At 42.1% G+C, this 25,388-nt stretch overlaps 1 protein-coding gene and 1 long non-coding RNA gene across 13 annotated transcripts in view; one reads left to right on the forward strand and one right to left on the reverse strand.

Moving 5' to 3' along the window:
- The window catches only part of ATP2B1 (ATPase plasma membrane Ca2+ transporting 1), a 56,695-nt gene extending 41,304 nt beyond the window's left edge, over positions 1-15,391 (reverse strand). For 3 of the 12 annotated variants that reach the window (XM_085538417.1, XM_085538376.1, XM_085538433.1), the window contains exon 1: positions 14,300-14,492. The gene's annotated coding sequence lies outside the window, so the exon portion shown is untranslated. Of the gene's footprint in view, positions 1-13,813; positions 14,184-14,299; positions 14,493-15,085 lie in introns of those variants that run through there. The other 9 variants (XM_085538414.1, XM_085538367.1, XM_085538426.1 and 6 more) reach the window with 5 other exon arrangements.
- The window catches only part of LOC107311308 (uncharacterized), a 29,447-nt gene continuing 18,569 nt past the window's right edge, over positions 14,511-25,388 (forward strand). The window contains exons 1-5 of the long non-coding RNA XR_014942972.1: positions 14,511-14,574; positions 15,287-15,468; positions 17,168-17,258; positions 20,793-20,903; positions 24,294-24,435. This is a non-coding gene — a long non-coding RNA (uncharacterized LOC107311308). The remainder of the gene's footprint in view (positions 14,575-15,286; positions 15,469-17,167; positions 17,259-20,792; positions 20,904-24,293; positions 24,436-25,388) is intronic.

The following is a 25,388-nucleotide window of genomic DNA, read 5'->3' on the forward strand; positions in this document are numbered from 1 at the left end:
TCCTTGGATATGTCTGAGAACTTTTCTAATTAAGAGTCATTCTAGAAGCGTTTCCAAACAAACTATCCAAGGTAGACATGATTTTGGGAAGAAAATGTAAGTGAGAAGCCTGCCAGACTTCACAGCGCATTACAAACTTCTTCAGTTAACACTAGGCAGGCTAACAAACCGGTTAAAAAGAACTGAAGTTTGTAACCAAGGAGTTTCACACATTGGTAAGTATGTGCCTTGTTTTAAGGCTATGTTATGATTTAGGTCATTTAAGTTATGTGCATATTCAGGTCTGTATAGTGCACCAAGCAGGTTTGGAAACCCAGTTTTAGAGCAATTCCTAATTTCAATACTTTATAACACTGCTGTATTCTCCTTTTCTAAGGGGAAGGGATACTTTGGAACAGATAGCTGTCTGTGACAACTTATACAAGTTTATAAGCACAACTTATAGACAATGGCTACAGCTCATTTTCAGAAGGAGTGTTTAAACTGAATGTTTACGTGCTTCTTTGTATGCTGCGACTGTAGAGTCAATATTGAAACTGGCATTCAAGTCTCTACTAACCTCAGCCTATTAACAAACAAGTTGATTTTAAGTGTGATACAGCCCTGCTAAGGGATGCAGATTTTTACACGTCTCCATTCCTATCAATAAAATTTCTATCTACACAAAACAGCATGAAATTGTGGGTTTTTGGAGAGTGAGTGAAAAACAATCAATCTTGTTGGTATTTGAGCACGTATCCAGCAGTTATTTATGTAAAAGAACTGTGCAATGTTATCAAGCAGCATTACTGCCAGAAGTCAAGTTCAAACTAAGTGTAAAGGAACAAACTGTGAGACAGTTACACAGCTGTCTGTCAAAACCAGAAGCCAGTTTGAGGCATGTTGCCTCATGTATGTAATTAACACAGAACAGCTTAGGACAGCCTTCTTCCTTGAAACTCAAAAAGCAGGTGCTTACTAAAACACTACTTCTTTTGTTGAGAAACCATTATTAAAATAGGACATTAGCTATCAAAGGCATTTTTCACTGAGCAACTGTTTTCAAGTACTTAATTATCTCACAGTAAAACTGCTCAAAGAAAGCCTAAACAAAGCTATTTTAGGATATTTTATTATTTGAAGCTATTCTGAGAAGTTTCAGATACCTCTAAGTTAGGGAGTAAAAACCATATTAGGTCTTCCTAGAAAATGAAGCATTTCCCTGTGCACTGAGAACTCGCAGCTGTTCTTGCCTGACAAGACTTGGGTTTAAAGCAAGCATTATTAAGTCAAAATTTACAGCCTCTATTAAGCAGGTCAGCAAGCTGTGGTTTACTTGTTAACATTGCTAAAATACATCTCTATATAAAAACAAAAATGATTTAGCATGCCCATGAAACTGTAAATTCTGACTGTAGGAGGATAGTCTTGTCATAGGGCTGAACTCTAGGGCCTTAACCTACAAAGGCATGTCCAAATGGAAGAATGGGAAGAGTGGGATAAACAATAGGGTGAGCAGTGACCAACAGGGAAAAAAAAGAAAAAGAAAAAAGAAAAAAAGAGTTGTTCCAGCTCCTGTATGAAAATCTAAGCAATTGCCCGCTGTCACAGAGCCAAGAAGTCACTTTTAGGTACAACAGTGCCTAAAGGTACCTGCAGATACAGCCTCAGGTATACTAAAAGAGACATCTAGCAGGAAGAGACAGAGTGCTTGACTAGAACTGAATTCTTAAATAAGGTTTGCATGGTAATCTCACAGCTCGGAAATATATGACAGTCATGAATTTTACTACCAAATGTCTGGACAAAAGACTCTGTGTCTTCCAGGAAATGCACCTTGCAGGCATGAAAAGCCAGAATACACCCTCAGACTTAGTAGTAAGAAGCCAGGCTCTGCATTGTAAGGATCAGGGGTTCTTGTTCAGTGATATCCTGAATTAACAAACGTTAAAGGGCAACCTAGCTCATTTGCCCAGACCTCTTACGTACCAGGAAGGCTTTCCCTCAGTTCTCTGTCTCCCCAAATTCCAGAAAGCAAAAGTAACATGAAAAGTAATAGGAGACACAATAACAATACCAAAAAGAGAAGAAAACAGAATGGAATGGACCAGCATATTAAGATGTTTGTTCAATTTCAATTGTAACAAACAGCGTCTGAGAATAAATGAACACACAAAGCGCTGTATTTCACTGAAAGATGCAAGTTGTCTGTTCTCCCACAAGAGGCTTCCAGATATCATTTCGTCATGTATATGTAGTGTAAAATAACTACCCAGCCTAACTCCAGAAATTGGGCTCACATGTATGCATACTAGCATATATGTTTAATTTTTGGCTTGGATAGCTCCATCCAATCAGTGACAAACAAAACCAGACCATATTCAAATACAAAGGCATATACAACACCAGCGTTTACCATCATAGCAGGAGATAGCATCTGAGACACCTGATTAGCTTTCAGTAACTATTTGTTGACCCATTTTTCAAGAAAACTCCTCTTGCATTCTGCAACCAGTTTTTAAGTCAGCATTTCACTTAGACCTCTTTGAGAGGTTACTACTTGGCTATTTAATCTCAAGAAAGTTATTTTTGCAGAGCCAGCAGAGGGAGTACAGACATCATTTTACTTACCAGCTGTGGAAGAAATACCTCATGTGAAAGCAATAAAAGAACTGCACCTGCAAACGTTACACAACTGGTTTAAAAACAAGCTAAGAACTTCTGGCTTTCACATCAGCAGTGAGCAGAGCAAGTGATTTGTTTTCAGTCCCCAACTGGTAGTCACATCTCAAAGATCTGTATCTGACAATAATGTCAGGAGCAAGTCTAATAGTAGTAACAGTTATCTTAAGTCTGATGGCTTAACATGTCAGAAGAAAAACAATCAAAAACACAGCTACAATTTAAGCTGGTAAACTGGATTCTGCCATTTCTCATTTATAGGAAGGCTAAACCCCGCTGGTAGTTCACATCTTAAAAAGCAGCTCACATGAATTTCAGAGAGTGAGATACTTGAAGCTTAAGACAACCAACAAGCAGAGAAGTCAAGAAGGTAGGATGTGCACTATATCAGGTCAGAAACACAACAAGAGGCTCAGCCTTCCTGCTGGGTTCCCAGAGGCACACACACAGTTGCAAATCTGTTTTTCCACATCCTCTGAAGCAAAAGCTCTGCTTCTCTATTTAGCATTTTGATTGACCAGCCAGCTGTGGAGTTGGCAATTGTAAGTGAATGGAGTTGACACAGCAGTAAGCTGTGAAAAAGGCCTGAAAGAGGAACAGGCTTCAAGATAGATGGATAGCTTTCTGCCATCTTCTAGGTACCCACCCAAAGAAAAGGCAAATTTCAATCTTTTTAAACTTCACATCAAGTTTAAAAGCCTTTGACAGTTTCAATCATTAGATCTTTAATCACCAGCACTACCTTGGCAAGAACAATGTCCCTAGAGCAATAGAATTTAGCACTCACTTTAGGTTTAAATAGGAGAAACATACTTTGATAATTTAGATGGCTGCTCCCTCTCCCCACTTACTACTGGAAAGTAGTTTCATTTTTCCATTTTAGATTTGTTAAATGAGTAAGTCAACGTGGACCGAACAGGTTCCTGTCTTGCAGATCTTATGGTTAAAGGTCATATAGCTACAGTTTCTCCCTTGCATGGAGGAAGACCGCATTGTATTTTTACTCTAAAAACACAGGACTTAAGCACTACTTCCTTTTTGCTCACATTGTCCTGTTCCCAGGACCACGGTCAGGATGCACAGTACACTTTATGCAGAACAATGACAGCATGAAAAACCCTGCTTCTTCTGACACAAGTAAGTTGATATATATGAGGATCAAGATAAACCATACTCAGGAAATACGTGTTTTTCAAAAGACATTGCTGAATTCAACATCTGAGAAGCCAGGCAGGTGCAATAACCAAGATTAATACCAGGAATTTACATTCAATAGCAATTTGTTGAATATAATGCCAGAAACGTAGTTCATCCTGCAACTGGTGCATCGTGAGTAATTTCTTAAAGAAAAAAAAAAAATAAAATAGAAAAAGCATAACTTGAAGATACAAAGAACTGTTTCACTGACAACAATATGTTCTTCACCTCAAGCTTCTGTATTACTCCTAAAACAACCCACAGGTAAGCACATCTTTGCGCTTAAAATGCCTTTTACATTTTAGTAACTGAGACTTCTAATCAGTAACTTACAGTACGATTCATGTACGAAATTGGTGGGGTAGGGAAAAAAAGCACTGAAACTCTCCTGAAAACATTGAAATGTATGGAGTACTTTTTTCTTGTACAGCTCTGTGGAATTTGCTGCAGAAAGATACCAAACAACTACACGTAAGTACACATAGAGTATCAATGAAGGTCTGCTCTTATCTCCATTTTAACTTCAAAAGCTTAACACCTTTAGCATGCTGATGTATAATTTCTCTGTATAGTTTCTGATTCCAATATTAATGACTCCCTAAAATGTTACACTTAATTAAAAATAACATGTATTAGATAAAAGAACTTTACTTTTTAGAAAACAGTTATAGTTTTATTCTTCGTCACCCCTGCTTTCTCTTTATCAAATGGAGAGCTGTATTGACATTTGTTATTTGAATTACAGGGGTTAAAAGTTTACATTCTTACCGCTGTGTGTAAGATCCACCTGACTGAACAGTAATACTAAGGTAGGTACCGTAGGCTTTTTTTCTCCCCATATTAAATTGGGCAAAGATTTAGAACTCCTGCCAAAAGATCAAATTCAGCTGTCTAGGACACAATCTAAAACAGTCACATGAATCTCATCTCAGCAGTGCTTAAGCCTCTTCAGTAGCAGAAGAGGCCTAGAGTGACTAGTTTCAGTTTTTGAAGTGGTTATGCAAGAGGCAAGGATTGCACTACCAATGCTAACAGCATGAATTAGCATATCGAGCAGATACATTACCATGTAAAAGCAAGCACATGCAAGAGTGAGGATGTGGTTTCACAGTTAGTTTAGGAATATCCGAACTCAGCCTGCTGCCAGAAGGTATAGCCCCGTGCCCTGGCCTGTGCAGGCACTAACACTCACCTGACTACAAGGTCAGGGAACAGACCTAGATGAGAATTAGTGACAAGAAGACAGAAGCAATGCATGTGGCTCCTTCTGAAGGTCAATGGACTGGCAGAGGTTGCCCTGTCCCAGAGCAGCACGAATTTCAGTAGCACAGGCCAACCACATAAGCTCTTTTCCTCACCTCTCTGCTCATCCCTGGCCAAAAAGGAAAAAAAGTCCAGTTGTACCTTCTTTACAGTATCATTGAGAAGACTACAATATTTAAGATGCCCTTCATCCTCCTTTCAAAGCACCACAGTCAGCTTGCTCAGCCTCATGTACAAAAGGTCCCCAACTATCACAAGTGACTCTTTGCTAGCTTCTTCTGTTTGTTGGGGACATGTAAAACAGAACATAATCTCAGATGCTGCCTTGAGAACACATCTTTTCTCTTGAACCAAACAGACCATGGTCTGCCTAATGCTGCTTTGGGTGGGTTAGACCTCAACAGCACTCAGCCAACACCCACTTGTTTACGGCAAGATCACATAATGGTTTTAGTTGGAAGGGACCACAGATCTCATCTAATTCCAGACCCTGGGGGTAGGGGTGCCACCCACTAGATCAGGCTGCCCAGGGGCCCATTCAACCTGCCCTCTAACACTTCCAGTGATGGGGCATCCACAACTTCACAGTCTGTTCCAATGCCTCACCAATCTCATAGAGAAGAGTTCTTAATATCTAATCTAAATCTACTCTCTTTCAGTTCAAAGACATCAGCTCTTTCCTGCCAGTGAGACTCCCTGACAGCAGATCCTTCTCCAGTGTTTTTGTAGGCCTGCTTAGAAGAGAGTCATACCCGAGATGCCTGAGGATTTCCTTAAAGACCTCCCCAACCAGAGGCCCCAGATTCAAATGTCACATGAAACAGTTATATCCAAGGCACAGGACGACAGGAATGGCTCTGCTGACCTTCCATAGGCTGAAACATATTACAGCATCATGACACAGTCTGCTTTTTCGCCTGCAGCAAGGCAAGCACTTGGCATGGCAAAGTCCCAGGACAGCCACTACTTCGTCTGCCTTCACCCACAGGAACATGGGCTACCTAGCAGCCAAATACTGGATGCACATCACCATTTCCAGCTACTCTGAACCACTGCAGCTAGGAAAGCTTTTCCTTAGTCTTCCTAATTCGTCACCTCAACCACGTTCAGGAGAAGCCTCTGGCAACACCTATCAGAAGCTTGCAACAAAATCGCCTGGTTTTATGACCAAACTATCTACTTTGTGAACTTCAGAACACATTGCCCAAGATTAGTAACATAGTTTTGTTCTCCATATTCATTTCTTTAGCTTTAAATTCAGTAACAGAACGAGAACAAAAAACTTCAGTCTATGCAAATGCAGCATCTTAGTTTAGGACCAACAAGTCCACCAATTAAAACAGTGCCATATCTTTCCAGAAAATATAAAGTAATATCTTCAGGCATACATGTACTGTATTTTTCCATCTGGTAAACTGACTTCCTGTGTTTTGGGGTAGCCTAAGTTCATACTGTAACTTTAGGATGTCAAACTTCATAACTGAAACAGCCTAAGCATCATTTTCTGAGGGATTTTCTAGAAGCTGCTGTCCAGTGTTGGTACTCACGCTGCTGGTAAGAGAAAGCCACATGCAAATTGCTCACTCACAAGCAAATTATATCCTTACCACTGCTTGATACACTTATTTCATTTTCAGATACACATGGTCATACTAAAGCTACTTCAAAACGCTCCTATCAACTGGCGTGTACTGAGTGGCTGTCTCCATCTTATGGGCAGCTCCATTCAAGAATGCCTCCACTAACAGAAATAAAACTAACAAGCAGAAAATAACAAGAAAGGCAGGAGACCATGCTTTTCTCAAATTCTAGGTAGGTACAGCTTCAGTTCAACAAGCCTCGAGATCTGCTGTCATCACAGTCAGATCCACCACCTATCAAAACACATTGCTGAAATGGGACTTCAGGAAGACCTGAAGGCATTTCTCTATGTAAAGTAAGCTCACTGTCAGATGTGAAGATAGCTGTCACTTAACTACATGGATTTCAGAGCTGACACACGTGAAAACAAACTGAAGTGATCCGAGTTGTTAACAAAGCAGAAGACAGCTGGAATCAGTGAATTACCAGCAGTTTAATACCTTCCCTACCCTCTCAACCTATCAGTCTCCAGCTTCTCAGATAGATGTATTTGAAAGCTATCTGGTAGAGGAGCTGCTAGCCAGTTTAAATCATTTAATGTTTTACACTAACTCACAGGGGTGAGGTTGCTCGACAGTGTTCTAATTTAAGTATTGATTTGCATTATGTTCCATAGGCTTCAAAGTTTTGTACTACCAACTTCATTCCCAAGTGAAGAACAAAAGCAAAATCGGCGGATCCAAGCAACATGAAAAAAAAAAATTATGCACAAAGTGACTCCACAGTAATAGCAAGAGCAGATATATTGAAGTGAAAAAGAAAAGTAAAAAGATCAACATGCACATTAATCTTCTGCTTAGTGCCTAAATAGTATGGGGAGATTAAAAAAAAAACTATAACTTAGGGGCTGACCATACCTGCCATGTTTTCTATCCATTTACTGCCTCTATCTCCTCAGTCTTATCTAAGCAAATCCTCAGAAAGCAAGTCTGGATGCACAGTATAAATAGCAATTCTTCATTTTCTCCACTGCAGCATTAGAAGCCACTAAAGCACACAGCAAACAGATCACAGTATTCTTTAGAATTCTAGTTAGTGCAAAGATTTTTAAGGATAAATTCAAACCTTTTTCTGGAAAGCCATTAGTCGACAGCTGGTCTCCAGTGACTTTCCAGTCTGCTGTCAGAGCAGCCACTTTGGCCTCTTTCCTATGAAAAGGTTACTGCTTTCCAGCAAGCAGCTTCACCTGACAGATACACAAGGACACGTGTTTCCACACCAGCTACCTGAACACTCGCACTATGCTGCTTACCTCTTGTGAGTCTTACCTCTCACCTCCTGTCATGGGGAAAGCATTCTCTGAGCAAGACACAAGAACAAGTGGTGCAGCAAGCCAAAGGGGCAAGAGAACAACTAGCAAAAAGGAAGAGAAAATTACAGAGAAGCTCAGAACATTACAGAGAAGCTCAGAACAAGGTGGAAGTGAAAACAGCTATCTAGTCCCCTCAGCCACACTAACGAACTTTCTATACATGGTGACAAGCCAAAGAGGGAAGCAGAGAAGAGGTTGTCTCACTGTCCTTGCAGTCTCTTGGAAAATGCTAGTTAGAAGAACTGCTGGAGAAGGCCACGATACAATCTCCAGAATAAGAAGAAACAACAAACAAAACATCTTAGTGTTGATAAAAGTGATTAGCAATTAGTTTAAAATTTGAAAGATTCATTTATTGGAAGATCCACCACGTAAGCTCTCTTGGTTTGTGAGGAATAACAACAACCATCTTCTTCACATTTTATTATATCTTACAGGTCTTCCTAACGACAATATGCAATAGCCACAAGATTTACTGCTAGTTGCTAAGCTCTTTGTGTCAACTGAGAGAGAAGAGCACCATAGCTATTTCTTTCTATGGTAGTAAAATTCCACTATGCACAGCTGATGCATCTCTTCTTCCACTTTTTCCCCAGAAGGAGCTATCAGTTGTTTTCAATTTGTTTCAAATCCAGGGAGATATTCTGACTGATAGTTTATTCCATCACGCTCAGCTGATCTCTTCTTCCAGAGGGGGGGGGGAACTCTTAGTACACAAGACCCGAGTAGTCTTGGTTTTTGTTAAAAATGCAGTCGCTCGGGGAGCCAAAGAAGATACAAGAAGCAGCATATCCCCATATTTGCACATACACAGGAGCAACCCTGAAAGAACCATGCACACAAGACAGTCACCTGTCAAATGATGTTAAAAAGGCTGTGTGACTGCTATGTGATGGCACACCTATAACTCCAAGGAACATTCTATTTTTTTTCACCTTTGTACATACTTTAGAGGTGGCCAAGATCATCAGATCCCGAACATCAAAATGAATGCTAAAAGTTGAGTTTAAATGAAGAAATTCAGAAAAAAATAATATACTGCTGTGAACCCTAAATTAAGACCCAAGAAATTAGACTGCTGCTTAAAGTATTGGCTTTGCATGTTTATATGAATAAGGTGGTAAGAAAGATATATTAATAAGCATTCTTTGGAACCAATGATAGCAAGAGCAACAGCAAGAGTTGGCATGTTGGTGCCTCAGTACCTCTGTTTCCAAACAATAAGAAAAGTACGAGCGGCTGAATCACCCTGCCTGCCATGTGATGGAGTTTGTCGCTATCAGCTGCTCCGAGACTGGTACATCTCAAGCCTCTTCTTCATAGACAGGACACTGTACACCAAGTGGTCAGAACCTAATAGTGTTGTATTCCCTACTGCCACCTTATCTTTCTGTGAATATAAGGGCACAAGTAAGGGTAGCAGATTACAAGCGATAGGCTCCGCAGAAGCGCGTTTCAAGAACATGATGTTTCCTGTGCTCACTGGGAACGAAGGTGGCATCCAGCTTGTAAGCAATATTGAAAGACTGAGACGCACCGAACACAGAAGTTAACCATAAGTTGAAGGTCATGTCATGCCGGAACTTCCTTGGGTTTCTCCTTCAAAATTATATTTAAAAAAAAACAAACCAACAATAAACCAACATTACCCTCGCGCTGAGACACACCAATCATGCTTCAAATGGCAAAACTGACCAGCAAAGCTTATCAGTCCTGTCCTCCTCAAGGGTTATTTAGGACTACACTTGGCAACAGCACTAACATGAGTATATCTTCTTCCTCAATCCATTCACCCCCTAAAGACAGGGCAGATGTTGTTTGCCATGTAACACACTTCTGCATCTTATCTACTACTGGAGAAAAAGAATTTGCCTTTATTTTTAAAAGCTATTTCTGGCTTTTTTTTTTTTTTTCTTTTTCTTCCTTTCTTCTTTTTTTTAAAACACCTCCTACATTTTCTTTACATTTCTTCTCCCACCAGACTTTTGAAATACCAACCGAGAAAGCTTCATGCCTACTTTGCAATTCACCAGAATTAAACTAATAACACCTCCTGCTGTCATCTGTCATTTAGAATAAGATTTATAAGTGGCAGCAGAAATCACTTTCATAATGTTTACTGGAATATGAATAGCTTGAGCAGGCAGATCTCTTAAATTTACTGTACATATCAAATGAAACCTGTCATGAAAACTAGAAACTCGTTTTTTAAACTGCATTTGAAAGCTTGATGGTTTGTATTTTATTTCTAAACTGGACAGTACTGTGTACTTGTGTTGAAAATACATTCAGCATGAACAGGTGCAACTGTACCACATAAGACTGCCTCATTTTCTGCCAAATGATTTCTTTATACATGATAGTTCCCAGAAGTTCTTCCTATCTATACTAATGGTTCTTGTTCTCATATTCTTTAAGCATCTCTGAAACAGGACACATGCAAAGCATTGTTTTTACTCTTTACAAATGGATATAGATGTTGGGCGGGATTAGCACGATCTCAGATCCTTATTATTTATCACATCACTATGCAATCAGTGAGCATGATCTTCTTTGCTATTTGAAGCCAAAATTAGGGGAAAAGAATAGGAATAAAATTAGCTACGCACCAGTGAAGAAATCCAAACCTAAAGACAAGCCACTTTCAATTAGATTACTAATTATTAATTAGCACACGCTAGAGATAACCTTCCTGTATGTAAGCCATCATAGATTCACTTTTATTTTTATACACAGGCAACAGCACTCCTTATGTCTGCAGCCCTCCTTGTTCTTCAACCAGCTGACATTGTAAGTAGAACCAAAAATGGTACCCTCAATAACAACTGCAACAGGTTGAGTACCAGAAAATAAACCCATTTAAGACTATTGTATGCACTATATCAAGATGGTAGGAAAAGCTCATGTTGGATTTTTGGGCACAATCCTGCAGTCCCTAGATTTTATCTAGTTTTTAATTAAAATACACCACAAAAAGATCTGTATCTCCTGAACAGCAGCTTTTAACATGCTTGGGTTTTTTTTCCCCCTTATTATTCATTTTAGGAAACACTGGGAATACTTAGGAATATATGCATATAATTGTACTGATCCTTTTGGAAGAAGATAAGCAGGTACTTTTGTGCATAAATAATCTGCTACAGATTCAGGCTGCGTTCCTTCTTTCTCAAAAATAAAACCTACATTGATATGCTCTGGGCTAATCACTGCCATTCATTAATCTGCATTAGATAAAATTTTGCAGACTGAAAGGTGACTTTGAGGAAGAAACGCATCCTTCCTGCACTAACATTATTTTTCCTTCAAAAATTGAGGAGAACATATATTAAAGTGAACAGCTCAAACAACAAAAGACATCCTTGAGGTCACATTTCAGTGATAAAGAATGCTTGGTGCCATTAATATTTAGTCTACCTTAATGGAAGAAATTTGAGTTAGAAGATACTTTAGGTTATCTTGTCCACCCTTCTGTCAAGGCAGACTTGTTTGCTGCAGCACGTCATTGATTGCTGTGCCAAACCCATTTTGAACTTGTCAGTTAATAGCGAGTCCCCAACTCCAAGATCTCAAACACAGGCAAAATCAAGTCTTCCAAGCATAAGTACATTTATTTGACTTCAGTGTCTTCATCTCATGACTGTTTCTTCCAGTTTGTCGTTCTCTTCTTCTCTTCTGAATAAACTCAGTTAAAAAACAATAATAATGATAATTACAGACCATTATGATGGTGAGCTGCAAGGTATTTACCAGCCCCTCAGCTTCCTGTTCAGCTCCTACAGCTTGGTTTAGAGTACCTCAACAGCTGACAGAAGTCCTCTGTACTGCCGTGCAGGAAAGGGCCAATCTCTAGATGAGATTCCAGCATTAGACAGCAGAGTGTTTGAATTGGCAGAATCTGTCACAGGTTATTAGCTGTGTGTGGTGCAAACGGGGACCCTTTGGTTACGCCATTATCTGTATGCAACGCGACATGGTAAGAAACCAAGACCAGCATCTGAACCCATTGCTAAAGCGACACTGTCTGCTGTGTGCTTGAAATTCCCAAGCACAATGTCTGCTTAATATGCAGCACTGAGTCACCGCATGCATGCATACAGAGTGCAGCCACACCGCCAACACAATTACCTTCCCCTGGTGCCATTCTAATGCCCCGCACCAAAGGCAGCACTCTTTTTTTTTGAATGAATCGAAGTAGTAGCCCCGCATTCAGCACCAAGACAGCAGGACCGATTGAGAAAACCCGCACGTGCCTCTAAGAACACAGGATCCTTGTTTTCTTCAAACCACCCCACCTGGGTGGGCGATCGTAATAAATAGAACAGCGATAAATGGAACAACCCAACAACCCTCTTCCAGACCAGAAATTTTACGTTTAAGCGCATGAATTTTTCCCTGACTGAATTCAGTGACCACTTTTTCCACTGACACTAGGAGAGTTTCCATTCATTATGCCATAAGTATTGCAGTTCTAGTACACTGGAAGCCATTCCTGCCAACAGAGTCCACAGTTTAAAGATACACGAATTTACTTCTGTAGGAATTCCTTATTCGTGATGTTCGGAACAAATCCTTGATAAGGTCCAACATATGGAAAGGGGAATAAATCACACCGGCCGTAGGCAGAGCTCCCACCCCGTGACACACTGTGCCACGAGCCGAGGGCTGCTAGGTTTACCGAGTCAGCGTCTTCTTAACCACCTAAAAACACCATCTGGACCCCAACTCCTCAGGACCTTCGGGCATTAAGCACGCAGCACCTTCGGACGTGGTGGGGCTTTCCATTGACACGCTGCAGCCCTCCCCCCAGCCAGGTAAATGGCTGTCAGTGACAAACGATGCCAGGAGAGCTCAGCCGGGACCTGCTGCCGGCAGGGACGTGCCCTGCATGTCCCCAGGTGTACATCCCCCCCGCTCCCCATCCCCGGTGCTACGATGCACACCCGCGCCGGGAACGCTCCCTGAGCGAGCCGGGTAGCGATGCACAGCAGCGTGCCAGACGGCGAGATGGAAAGCACATCGCATCCATTTACACAGCTACCAGCGCCGCACGGAACAGATATTTCCTGCGTTAAGAAAAACGCGAAGGAGGAAAAAAAAAGCCCCCGAAGACTTGCTGCTACGCATCACCCTTCCCTTCTGTTTCCATTTAATTATAAAAATGAAAGGGAAAATCGCCCGTCCAACGCCGGTAGGGACTCGCGCTGACTGCGGATCGCGGCGCGGTACCATCCGCCACCCAGGGGGCTGAGCGCCGCGGCCCCAACGCGGCTCCACAGCGGCACTCGGAGGAGCGCTCCTCCCGGACCCGCGGCCGCTCCGGGCCTCACGTGGTGCCCATCCAAAGGTTACTCGCACCGCGCGAGGCGCTCCGGCCGAGCTCCCACCCTCCCCGATGCGCCGCGCCGCGCTCCATCCCCGCCTCCCTCCCGGGGTGCGGCAGCGCGGGGCTCGCACGGCCGCTCCCCCCGGCCGCCACCTTAATCCGCGCTCGGCCGTGCGGTGCAGCACCCGCTCGGCCCCGCATCCGCTGCCCTCAAGGTCACGCCGCGCGGCGCGCTCCGGTTACCTCCTGAGGGGCGCAGCGGGAGGGTCGGGGAGCGCCCCGGCCCCGCGGCCCCCACCCCGCCGAGCCCCTGCACCTGCCGGCGCGCCGCTGCGGACAGAGCGGCGGAGCGGAGCCGTGCCGAACGCAGCCGATCCGAGGCGCCCCGGCAGCCACCGCCCGCCCGTCGCTCTTACCTCGGGGCCGCCCCCGCCGTCGGTCGGGACGAGGCGCCCGCGAAGCTGCCCCTGCCGCCGCCGCCCGCCCGCCGAGCGCGAGGTCCCCGCGCCGCGCCGCCCCCGCCCTGCGGCCGCGGGAGGGAGGGAGCGGGGAGGGGAAGGGGCGGGGGCGCAGGACCGAATTGGGGAGGGAGGGAGGGGCGGGGAGGGGGCACCGGCGCGGAGGGAGGAGGGGGGGGGGCGAGAAGGAGGCGGAGGAAGGCGGAGGGGAGGGGGGGGCTCGTGCCGCCCCACCGGCCGCAGCCGGACTCACCCTCCGGCGGCGCTCCGGGGCCGCCGCCCGCTTCGTGCCGCACGCACCGGGCAGCGCCGAGCGCGCCGCGGAGCCAGAGCCCCGCACAGCGACCGCTACAGGAGCCCGGCGGGGCGGAGCGGAGCCGAGCGGGGCGGAGCCGGACCGAGCGCGCCTCCCGCCCACTCGCCCGCCCACTCGCGGCCGCTCACCCTCCGTTGCCGGCGCCCGCCGCCCGTCACCGTCCGCCCGTCACGTGGCGGTGCCCCTCGCGCGGCCGCCCGAGGGGGGTCCCGACGTGCGGCGGCCCTCGGGGGGCAGGAGGGGACGCGCGGCGATAGGCACGGAGCCGGCGGGGGCGGAGTCCCTCGCCTCGGCCCGGCCCCGCGCCGCCCTGACTGGCGGGCGGGAGCTGACGCGCTTGTTTCCATGACGTCGCGAGGCGGGGCGTCGGCGTTTGATGGAGCCCGGCGGGTTCCGGGGGACGGTGACTTTGCCACGAGCGGCTCCTGCGGGGCGGGTCCGGGCCCGGGGACTGCCCGGGGGGGGGGGGGGGGGCGGGGATTCCGCGGCGGACCGCAGGGGCGGGTTGGGCCGATCCTCCCGACCGCGGTGCGGCGGGTGACCCGGTGAGCGGGCGGCCTGACCGCGCGGGGCCGCCCTGCCGGCCCGCCCCTACCGCGGGGGGCGCGGGGAGCCCGGATCCTTCGGCGGGGGCGGGCAGGGGGCAGCGTCCGGAGCCGCTTTGTCCGGAGGGGAGCGGGGCCGCGCACCGTGCAGGTGGGCTCCCGGCCGCTGTCGGAGCCGAGGCTGTGGTAGAACAGAGCAGCCCACCGTATCGCTGCTGCTGCTGCATTGCTAGTTACTGCAGAGACCACAGAGGGTTAAACCACAGAATGAAGTCAGCACGAAACGGCCCACAAGGGCCGGCAGATAAATAACTCATCCTCGCTAGGCTGTGATCGTGGCTTGCGGAGCGTCATTGTCTCGTCTCTTACCTGCATCCTACATTTTCCTCCTGTTCCAATGAGGCAATCGAGAGGCAGCGAGCGGCAATCCGCTCCTGCCCGTTGTGGATGTTTCTAAAAATACTGCCTTACCTCTACGCAGCTAGAGGTCAATTGAAAAATCACAATACAGAGGTAAACAATCCCGCAGACTGCTCTGTTGAGATTCTTTCTTGCTTTTCTTCCCGGAAGGAGAATAAAACGATCCGAACGTCCACGGCACGGAGCGCTCTGCGGGGCTCCCGCGAGCACCGAGCGGCACTTGTCGGCTCAGCGCTGAAAGACACAGCACAGCTCTGCCGCTGCTCTCGGGCACACAATTAGCCTTGGTACCGCCAAGGAGGAGGTGATGTGTTTAACGCATTGCAGTTTGGGTACGTGTCTGTACCTGCTTCCTTTTGTCTGTAAGGAAGGTAGGCAGCCTCATTCCTCATCCATCGAATGGGAAAAGCTCTCATCTGCCGTCTTTAGGGAACGAAGGGATATATATATATATATATACACACACACATATCAGCATTAATCTTTGAGATGCTATTACAGTAGAATTCTCTGCATACATTTTTCATGGCACAAAATAATTATTTAATGTTCCTCTTGTAGTGGTTTATGAGGGCAGCATAAAAATATGCAACAAATTGATTGAAATTTAGAAGAGATTCTTTCCCACTCCATAGAATCTTTTCCATGGGAATTTCAAAATGTCTTTTTTTTTTTTTTTTTCCAAGTGAACAGTCAAGCTACAATTTTCTTTATGTTTTTTGGGAGCAAATGGGCATTTTTCCTTCCTTCTGAAGGTTAGGGCCTGTAACTGTGTAGCAGAAAGCCTTGCGTGTTATTTAGGTCACCAGTCCTATAAAGGAAGCAAAAAAACAAACAATCGAGGTGCACAAAGGAATATTTATGGAAATATTTCATGTAACTTTTGAGGAAACATTGCCATTTCAGGAAAATTCACAGTGGTTTGCAGACGGTTTGGAAAGGCTGGGCTTGACACATCCATGACAGTAGCTCAGCTCATTCTGTGACCAGCTCTCCGATGATATCAGACATTTTTTACAGAGGCAGAAAATGTGTCACAGAGAATTTAAGTGGGTTGCCTGAATCTGATCTACTTAGCATGGGACTTTTACCATAAAGAGCATGCTTGGATCATTACAGCCCTTGGTAAAATCTGAGCGAGGCAAACGGGGTCTGAGTGCTTGCACCTTGCTGATGGCTACCTTGGATTTAGATGAAGAGGCAGGACGGGAATGACCCAAGAGAGAAGGCAGATAGAAAGCACATAGTCCTCTCCTACTTTGTGTGTGCTTCTATACTGATATGGGTTTTGAAACATATCTTCTCACTGCTCTGCTACAGTGAGAAGTCCCCCAATCCTCTTCCAACTGAGCCTATGAGGAGTGAGTGAAATCGGTGATTTTTTAATTATTTTTTAAACTTCTTTCTTTTTTTGTTTGGTGAAACCACAGGGAGTGACGTTAGGAGACATTTTATGTTCAAACATGAGGAAACCAACGTTCAGAGAATTCCCCAGGTCTACAGAGCTCAAGGTTTTATCACAGTCGGCCTTCACAGAACACCCCAGACCAGGACCCGGCCTTTGGGCCCTCTGCCACCCCCGCGGTGTCATGGAGGCCGCTTCTCGTCATCCTCCCTAGAGATCCTGTTTCCTGTTGCTATGAGGTTAAGCAACAATTTGATTACAAGCAGTCCCCCTTTCTTTCATCTTGTAGGTATCACCACGGTCAAATTGCTCTATTGTCAGCCCATACAGCCTCGCAATCACCGCGTGAAACAAAACGAAATCACCCCATTCATCCCCAAAGCGCCATTGCCCCTCCCTTAGGAATGAGGCCTATCTATGAGGCCTATCTATCTGCTCCCGTTACCATTCTTATCAGCTCCAAATTCTTTCTCTTGACTACTCAGGAACTCGGTATCGTGCTTTACGCGTTTCCTGTTGTTTCCTGTTGTGAATGCATCTGATAAGTCAAAGTACTTGAAGCTTTGTGCTCTTTCATTTCCATCACAACGTTCTGGATTTAATTATTTTCTTTTGTGTTCTCCTAGTGCGTTATCTGGAGGACAAAAGATAACACGGAAGTAAACAAAGGAATGTGAAAAAGAACAGCTATTGCACAAATGTCTTCTTCATGTGGGGGTATGTGAGAGAGCTGCGGATGTGATAAAACAGTATGATGCCTCTTAGAAAGCGAGAAATGTCCAATGAATGTATGTGTGCTATTACTCTGCAAATTATCTGCTAGCAGGACTCAAAAATGCATACAGTGAGCATGCAGCTACTCTATTGTGAGGACATTTCCTATGTAGCACTTACCCAGTTTGGAGCAATCCTCTTTATTTTCTCTCCCATAGCAAAATCCCTTAAGATCCTAAAAGATGGAAAAATATCCAGGCAAGGCAGCCCTGGAAGCGTTTTGATCCAGTTGAAGAGAAGGATTTGTTAAAAATCACCCTGCTGTAGCTCATCTGGGCCTGCTATTATTCTGTATGGATACAGATTCATCAGGCAGCTCACCTGGCAGGCACCAAGACTCAAAAAGTTGGAGAATTCATTATAAGTTAGAATGGTGTGAGAGAACTTTTGAAGGTCTCGTGGCATGTCTGATGCCACAGCAAAATATATATATATTTCTATATATATATATATTCCTGTTGCAGATGTTTTAAGGTGTGTTGCTCTGTAAGCTGTGTTCTTATCTTTAAGAGCGTATGGTCAGCCGATGTTTGTGAGGCTCCATTGAGTTCACTCATTTTGTGGGTCTGTTCCAATTCATGCTGACTGAATATCTGGTTCATAAATTGCAGTGTTGTTATACGCTGCTCTGTGATCAAATGACAAGTGTTTTGTTTATTTTTTTTTCTCTCTACCCCCAAAGATAAGAAGCAACACGGTTAACCAAGCTGTCTCTCTCTGAGGCTAACATCAACATCACTGACCAGCCTGAGTCATGCTCCTGACTCACAGAAATTAGTTTTAGGAAGAGTAAATATAGCCCCTCCTCTCTCTCATCAGTGCTGGTTAATTGTCTTGAATAGAACAAAAAATCGTCCCTTAGTAATGCTACTTCAAAGTCCTTTGGATAAGACAACAGATAATTCAGTTAAGCCTTGGGTTCCTTAGGCAAACATTCTTATTTCTGCCTCTTGGCGATTGTTCAAGATGGTTTTGAAACATTTAAGAGTCATTAGAGCTAATAGCTACCACTCTGAATTTCCTTCAAGGAAGAGTATCAGAAAAATGCACCACCTTATTGCCACTACCTTAATCAAGAATTAATCACTCAAATGAGAAACAATGACTGGAACCTACTTGAATCAATTATTTGCTTTCTTTGTTGACAGGTTCAGCTCTGAATCATCTTACCTGTTCTTAAGATACTAACAAAAATCTCAAACCTACCTAAAATTGCATTTTTAAAAATATTAATATGGGCCTATCTTACATTCATAATTTAAAACTGGATTTATACAAGCTTTATAAGCCTTGTTCAAGAATACTTGTGCTTTCATATCATATAGTATTATAAATGGTATTAAAAGTGTTACATAAAATGTTTGCATTAGTGTATGTGTAAGTCTAAGTATCCTCAGAGAATTAGGTTATAGGTAATAGAAATAGTAAAGTCGTAACTAGGGCATTGTCTTTAATTATCAGATAATACTGCAGCAATGAATGCAAAGTGTAGTAGGAACAAACTTTTGCAAATAATTTAGTGTTGCTTATAAACCAGAAGAAAATTAAATGAGTGCTTGTGACAACAGCTGTATTTCTGTCCTGTATTAGTAGAAACAAATCAATATGATTTTCCCCTGTCTAAGTTTCCTTTTGTCAATTAGATAACATGGCAGCCCTGTAATGAACCACCAGAGTTTAAATGTATTGTGTTATGGGCACATCTAGTAGTAGGTTTACTGTAGGTTGCTTTCAAGCTGCAGTGTGTTATGCAGTGGTGAAGGCAATTTGGTTTAAGGTAGAGGTGGGTTAAAATATACAAAAGATCTTTTGTGCATGTTTGCAGTCCAACATTTTTGTTCTTTTCAATTCAGACCAGACTCAGTAAAGGTTATACATACTCAGTGCTTACTAAAACTGACTCACTTGGGTTACTAAAAAATACTTTGATAACCAAAAGGGGCTCAAAATTAATGATAATGATAATAATAATAATAATAATAATAATAATAATAATAATAATAATAATAATAATAATAATAATAATAATATGTATGTGTTTATTTTTTGTATTTAACTCAAAACAACTCAGCTTGATGTTAACCACAACCAAGTCCCTTTCACTGTGGTCATGGAACCTTTTACATTCAAGACCCCAAGCCCTAGCACTGACTATTGGGCTGCAAGCTATGCAGAGAGTAGACCACCAGGATACCACAGAGGCCCCAAGGCTGATCTGTCAGACTCTATTTAGCAGTAAATGTACATGTGCCATAAATGTCCTTTATGGCATATATAATGGTCTTTAAAATTCTTAAGGGTTAGCAATAATCCGTTGGTCCAAACCATCTGGGAGCTATGATAAGTTGAAAACAATATTTTGACTGAACTCTTAATTATAAATCAGCATCTGCAGGAGTACTTGCTCCACAGCAAACTGCAAGAGCACTTCTTATGGAACCTGGGCACATGACTGGAGCTATCTTTCTCCAGCATCTGCTATGGTCTAAGAACTGTAGAAGGTAGGGGGATGATTGAGGTGTTAATGCTTGTTTAGTGTACATAGGGTGAAATCCAGAGGTGAACCAATCAAGAACTCAATCACATGGTGCAGTTTCCAAAACAGATGAAGCAATTTGGGATCATCTGAAGATCTTTCATTAGGACATTCATGACCTCTTGTTAAAGTGCTGAACCATGCTCTGTCCCCACCCCCCCTTTGTTACCTTGCATAGCTCCCTTTGTCTCTTTTCCCTTTAAGTACTCTGTCCTTCACTTTTTCTTCAGTTTAGCTGATATATGGCAAGTTAGCAGCTTCCTCACACTTCCTGCCAAGCCAATCCAAACCCGAGAACATCCGGTGGGCCTCATGCCTCAGGTGATTAATTTACACAGTTTATACCCTTGTTGTGTAGTATTTCTTCCCTTAACGTTTGGGTGGGAATTGTTCATCTTCACACATACATCTTAAAAGGACAGATCTCGATCTGTACTAGCAACCCTAGGGTTCCTTTTACAGTCAGTGGTGAGAAGCAGTAACCTCCAGAAGGCAGTATCTTTCATTATAAGATTTATGTTTAGAATATTTCTGCAGTTGTGTATACTTTCCTTTTAATTCTGGGGATGAACAAGAGTCAGTAGTTTTAACGTCTAACTCTCAGGTTAGCAATAGGTAAAAGAGATGGACTGCTCTTTCAGGCTGCATGGTTTTATGAACCCTCACAATCTACCAGCCATTACTTTTATGTGGCCTGGACAGCATGTGCTGACACAAAAGTAGAAAGATACAGCAATAGGCGGGTCAGCTTGTAAAACAATCCACAGTCAGTGATTTTAAATTCATTAAACTTTTGCTAGCAGCTTTTAGTAATTAAAGCACTGAAACTTGAATTGAGGTGAATAGTCCTTACAGGGTAAAGGCCACAATCATAAGTAATGACATGAATGAAGTATGTCTGATTCTTGTAGAGCTGTCTATAACGAAAGGGATGTTCACAGGCTTTCACAACATGGCTGCTGGCTTCAGTTCCACTGAGATGTGAGGTGGTACTTCTGAGTGACCAGTTTATCCTGAACTCCCATGAGATTGTGAGCTTTGTTGCAAGACAGGTAAGACACAGGAGGAAACTGTGTGGGTCCCATAATGAGTGTAGTGCACGGAGTTTCTTAAGATTAGAGTTACAGTGCATGGAGTTTCTTAAGATCAGAGTTACACTGTGGAAATTCCAGCACCATTACAGCCTGTGTTTTGAATGACACTGGGATGTCAGTGACATTGTAGTGTAAGCTCTGATGTGTCTAATCACTGAATGCTTGTCTGCCTCCCAACTTTATGTGGTTTTATTGAAGTATGTGATGCCCTGCAGTGAAAAGTTAGCACTTATAAAAAGCATCAAGGATCCCCTTCAAAGGTAGGGTGTGTTTGTATAAATAAATACATACATATATATATGTATATATATATATATAAGGAACTTGCTTTAAAAGGAATCTCTAGTCTAAAAATATGACTAGCTAATACTCCAAACCAGTGTTATACTTATGTAAAATAATAATACTTTAAAAATGATTGACCAACAGTAAAATGCCTGTAAATTCTATTAGAAAATCCAGTTTGTTACTTAACACTTAATTGTTTCTTTCCTTGCCGCTCCCTGCCTCAAACATGTTCCCGTCCATTTTAATTTGTTCTAGGAAGACAAACAAAAATGCATCTTAGAAAACTGTTTGCAGTGGAAAACAATAGATGCAAAAGCATGAGAAATTTAATCAGATTTAATTAAGAAGTCTAATGTCAAGGTAGTGTCAGTGTAGGTGCTTTATTTTTTGACCCCTCTCTTTTCCTGTTTTCTAAATTAGTTTAGAAAACGTCCATGAAACATTAAGTTGGCAGAAAAGTAAAGCTAAGATGCGGTACGTCTCTTAAGTTTCTATTGCCAGAAAATTCAGAAAATGAGCTGCAGTGTTACCAAGGCACTTTTGGTGAGTGTGGGTTTTCACTGTTGATATGGCACAAGACAGGTAAAAACACAAAACATTTTTATCTTTCCCTCACGTTTTTTTGCTAGTAGTTGAGGGGTAGATGTTTTTAATAGTATACTACAACTGGTCTATCTTCTCCTTCAATGCGTTCTGATTTATTTTACTTCTTCATTTGTTTTATGGTCGAGGCTATTCAAAAGTGAGTAAAAGAATATGAGAGGAGTCAATGAGTATATATCTCATAGCTGAAACAGATGAGGTTTTTATTAGTTTCCAAGCTGTAAGTAGAAACGTGTATGTAGATTAAGTTAAACTTCTGCATGCCTTTGCAGGTTTAGAACACAAATTGCCTAAAGGAACTCGTGAAAAGGAAATATACTGCTCGAATTGTATGAGGGAGTTTCTCTATCTCTCTGAGTGTAGTCCTTGTTTTCCATTTGCAATATTAAAAAGCATTTGCTGGAACTCCAGCCTGTTCCCTTGAAAATTTAAACATGTGCACTTACTTATTTTCTGCTGTGAGGAGACTAAGAATGGGTATTTTCTTGATATATTTCAACATTATTGCACTCCTGAAATACATCAAGGAATATCTGTTCTGAAGACTCAAAGCGTGTGTCATTTTCAGCAGGGTTACAATAATCAGAAAGTATTCCCACAATAGAAATCACCAATTTATTTTGTTGTTTGGCCTTTCAGCTTTTACCTGTGGCAGCTATGGGGAAAAGATCAACTACTGTGCTAGTTCACCCCTTTCAGGAAGTGAAAGCAGGAGGGAAAAAGAAAAGTTAGTCTTGGTTCTACACATCCCTACCACTGTGTACATGTTGGCTTACTACAGTCGAAAGATATTTATAAACTCCTGAGAGTAAAGAGAAATCAGAGGGGAATGGATCTCAAGCACGAGCCTTTATGTGAATGAACTGTAGGTGTTCATCACAGGCTGGTGCATCCATCTTCTTTTTTCAGGGCTGTCTTCAGACATAATCACCCTATAGGAATAAAAAACTAATTGAACACAAACCTAGAAATAATGGATCTTGTAAACCGGATTCAACTACTTTCCAATTCCTTTTATCTGTATTTTGAACCATTAGCGATATCAGGTATAATAAACCAAAATTTATTTAATTTATGATTCATATATTTTTACTGGTTTTGGACAAATCTTGCATTTTTATTCCTGGTTTTGCATAAATATCAATGGTCAATTTCCTTTTGGCTTTAGTCAAGGAGTCATTTTATTGTTTTTGTTTTTAAACATGACTCATGAGGTTTCTCTACACTTCTTATACAATACTTCTTCCTTCCTGATAGTGCCTATTTGTTCTCTATTTTTGAATTGCTTCTCTATTGTTATCTCTAGATTGTGTATGTACATACCGTATGTATGTACATATAGTTGAGGACTGCAGGATCTATCTATTTAATACAACTATTTTAGAATAGTTAAGAGATTTTGCTATTTATTTAATGTCTTTTTTTTTTTTTTTTTTAATACAGGAGAAATAAAATGTAGTTCGTGTTTTCATTATATTATTCTACAGTGTGCCTAGGGTATGATACATGCAATGCATTAAGTATTATTTATCTGATTGCAAAGCCAAAAATAAGTTTAAAATATAATTAGGTTTGCCTGTCGAGGGAGAATTTTCATGTTATGAAAAATCAAATGCAAGTGGTTGGAGGAAATACTTGTGTAATCTGTGAAGGACGTTGAAGGTTCATGTGAATACAGATGAGCTAGAGTTATGTTCATGGACATTTATAAGACAGTGTGATAAATTTTTATTGTGGCTAAAAAGGGGACAGCCTTCTAATAGGCTGTCAGTACAGCAACTCTGAGAATAACTGATTCACCAAGTACTAGAAAATACTGGCTTAGTAGATGTATGGATAAAAGGCTTTTCTTGCAGAATAGTGAGTCAAGCTTCTAACAGTCTGAAGGAAACAGCTGGGAGAAAGGTATCCTCCTTTTATTCTTGTCTTCTCTGGTATTTGCTTTCCTTCATAGTTTATGTATATCCTAATAATAGGTTTCACATTGCTTTGAGAAGTAGATGATATAGAGAAAGAATACATATATCAACAACGTGTAAGAGCAATTTGTTGTCTACATTTTAAAATGCTGATTTCCTTAATAAAGTTTTCAGTCTTTATTTTTAAAAGATAAAATCTAACCTATGAAGATAGTTTATCGTATTTTATTGCATTACAACTTTCCTATATTGTTCATTCATTAAATCTCATTTTACAAGATAATAACAGGGATATGTTTTTATGAATATACTTTGATATAATTGCTACTTCCTATTTAATGATAGTAATACCTTGCAATTAAAAAATTTGCTTTAACCATACAAAAGGTTTCTGTGATGTATTGTGTGCTTTTACTTTTGTCCACTGAATTGCTGCCAATTCTTATGTGGAACTACTTGCCTTTCCATCACACACCTTTTATACTCTTGTTTAATGGACTCATATGTGTTCTTCTGAACTCCGGATATTTGTTGTCAGGCTTGCAGTGTTCAAGACAGCTGTTTTCTTGGGTGATGTCCCTTGGAGAAGGAAAAAGTAGAAGAAAAGATTGTTGCCTCTGAAGAACTGAATGGGAAATTGCCTTCCATAGCCATTGTAAACCTCTGCAGGATAACTTTCAGTGAGTGCTGGGTTGTTTGTGTTATTGGGAAATTGGTAGTAAGGAAAAATAAGAATTAAAAAAGCATAAAATTTAAGATCTCAGAAGGATAGATCTATCTGGGGCATATGAGAGGAACAGACTACACAGTGCTTCACCTTATCTCCTCTGAAAACTTCCTCTGTTACAGGTCAGAAGTAAAACCAGCCTTATCTGACCACACCAATTGGCGTAAAAGTACACATTTATCTTGCATCTATTCATATTTGTCATTTTTAGAAGCTGACATGCAGTAACCAACACACATGTGACAATGTGACAAGCACAGCTTGAAATCCTAATACCTAAGTCAGCTTCTTAACTAAGTTTTTCTGCCTTTTGTTCATTTTTTTACATCAGAATGCTGTATATTACATCCTGACTTTGGTAATGTAAGGCAGGACTTCAGCCAAATGGCCTCTGAGTAAGGCAGAAACATTTTTTATTTTCTAGGGCAATTAATTAGACAACCACACTGTCACTCCCACACTTAAATTAATCTCCATATGTTCAGTTATCATAGGAAAAAATAAATGAAAGAAGAAGCTGAAGGAAAAAAACTCACACACATCTCTGCAATATTTTTTCAAACACTGAAATTTCTGTCAGCATATTGGAAATTCATAGCCTCATTATTACATGATTAACTAATCAGCACACGTCATGTTTTCCACACAAACAATATCTATGTCACTTTTCATCATATATTTAAAATAGAGGGGAAAAAAAAAGTCTCCCTCAAGAGATGCCTGTATTTATTTTACATACAGTTTAGGACAGTTGCTATTTGCTGGTGAAATACTATTTCTAATTAAATAGCCCTTCTCAAGGTATTTGTTTTGTGGTATGCTCTCAGATTAATTTGTTTCTTGTCTCATTTGCTTTCTAATTTGGGGAAAACGACAACAACAAAACAAACACTTTCTCAGCCATTT

This window comes from Coturnix japonica, chromosome 1, assembly GCF_054131305.1.
Source record: "Coturnix japonica strain WE chromosome 1, WE-NBRP24, whole genome shotgun sequence".
Taxonomy (NCBI): domain Eukaryota; kingdom Metazoa; phylum Chordata; class Aves; order Galliformes; family Phasianidae; genus Coturnix; species Coturnix japonica.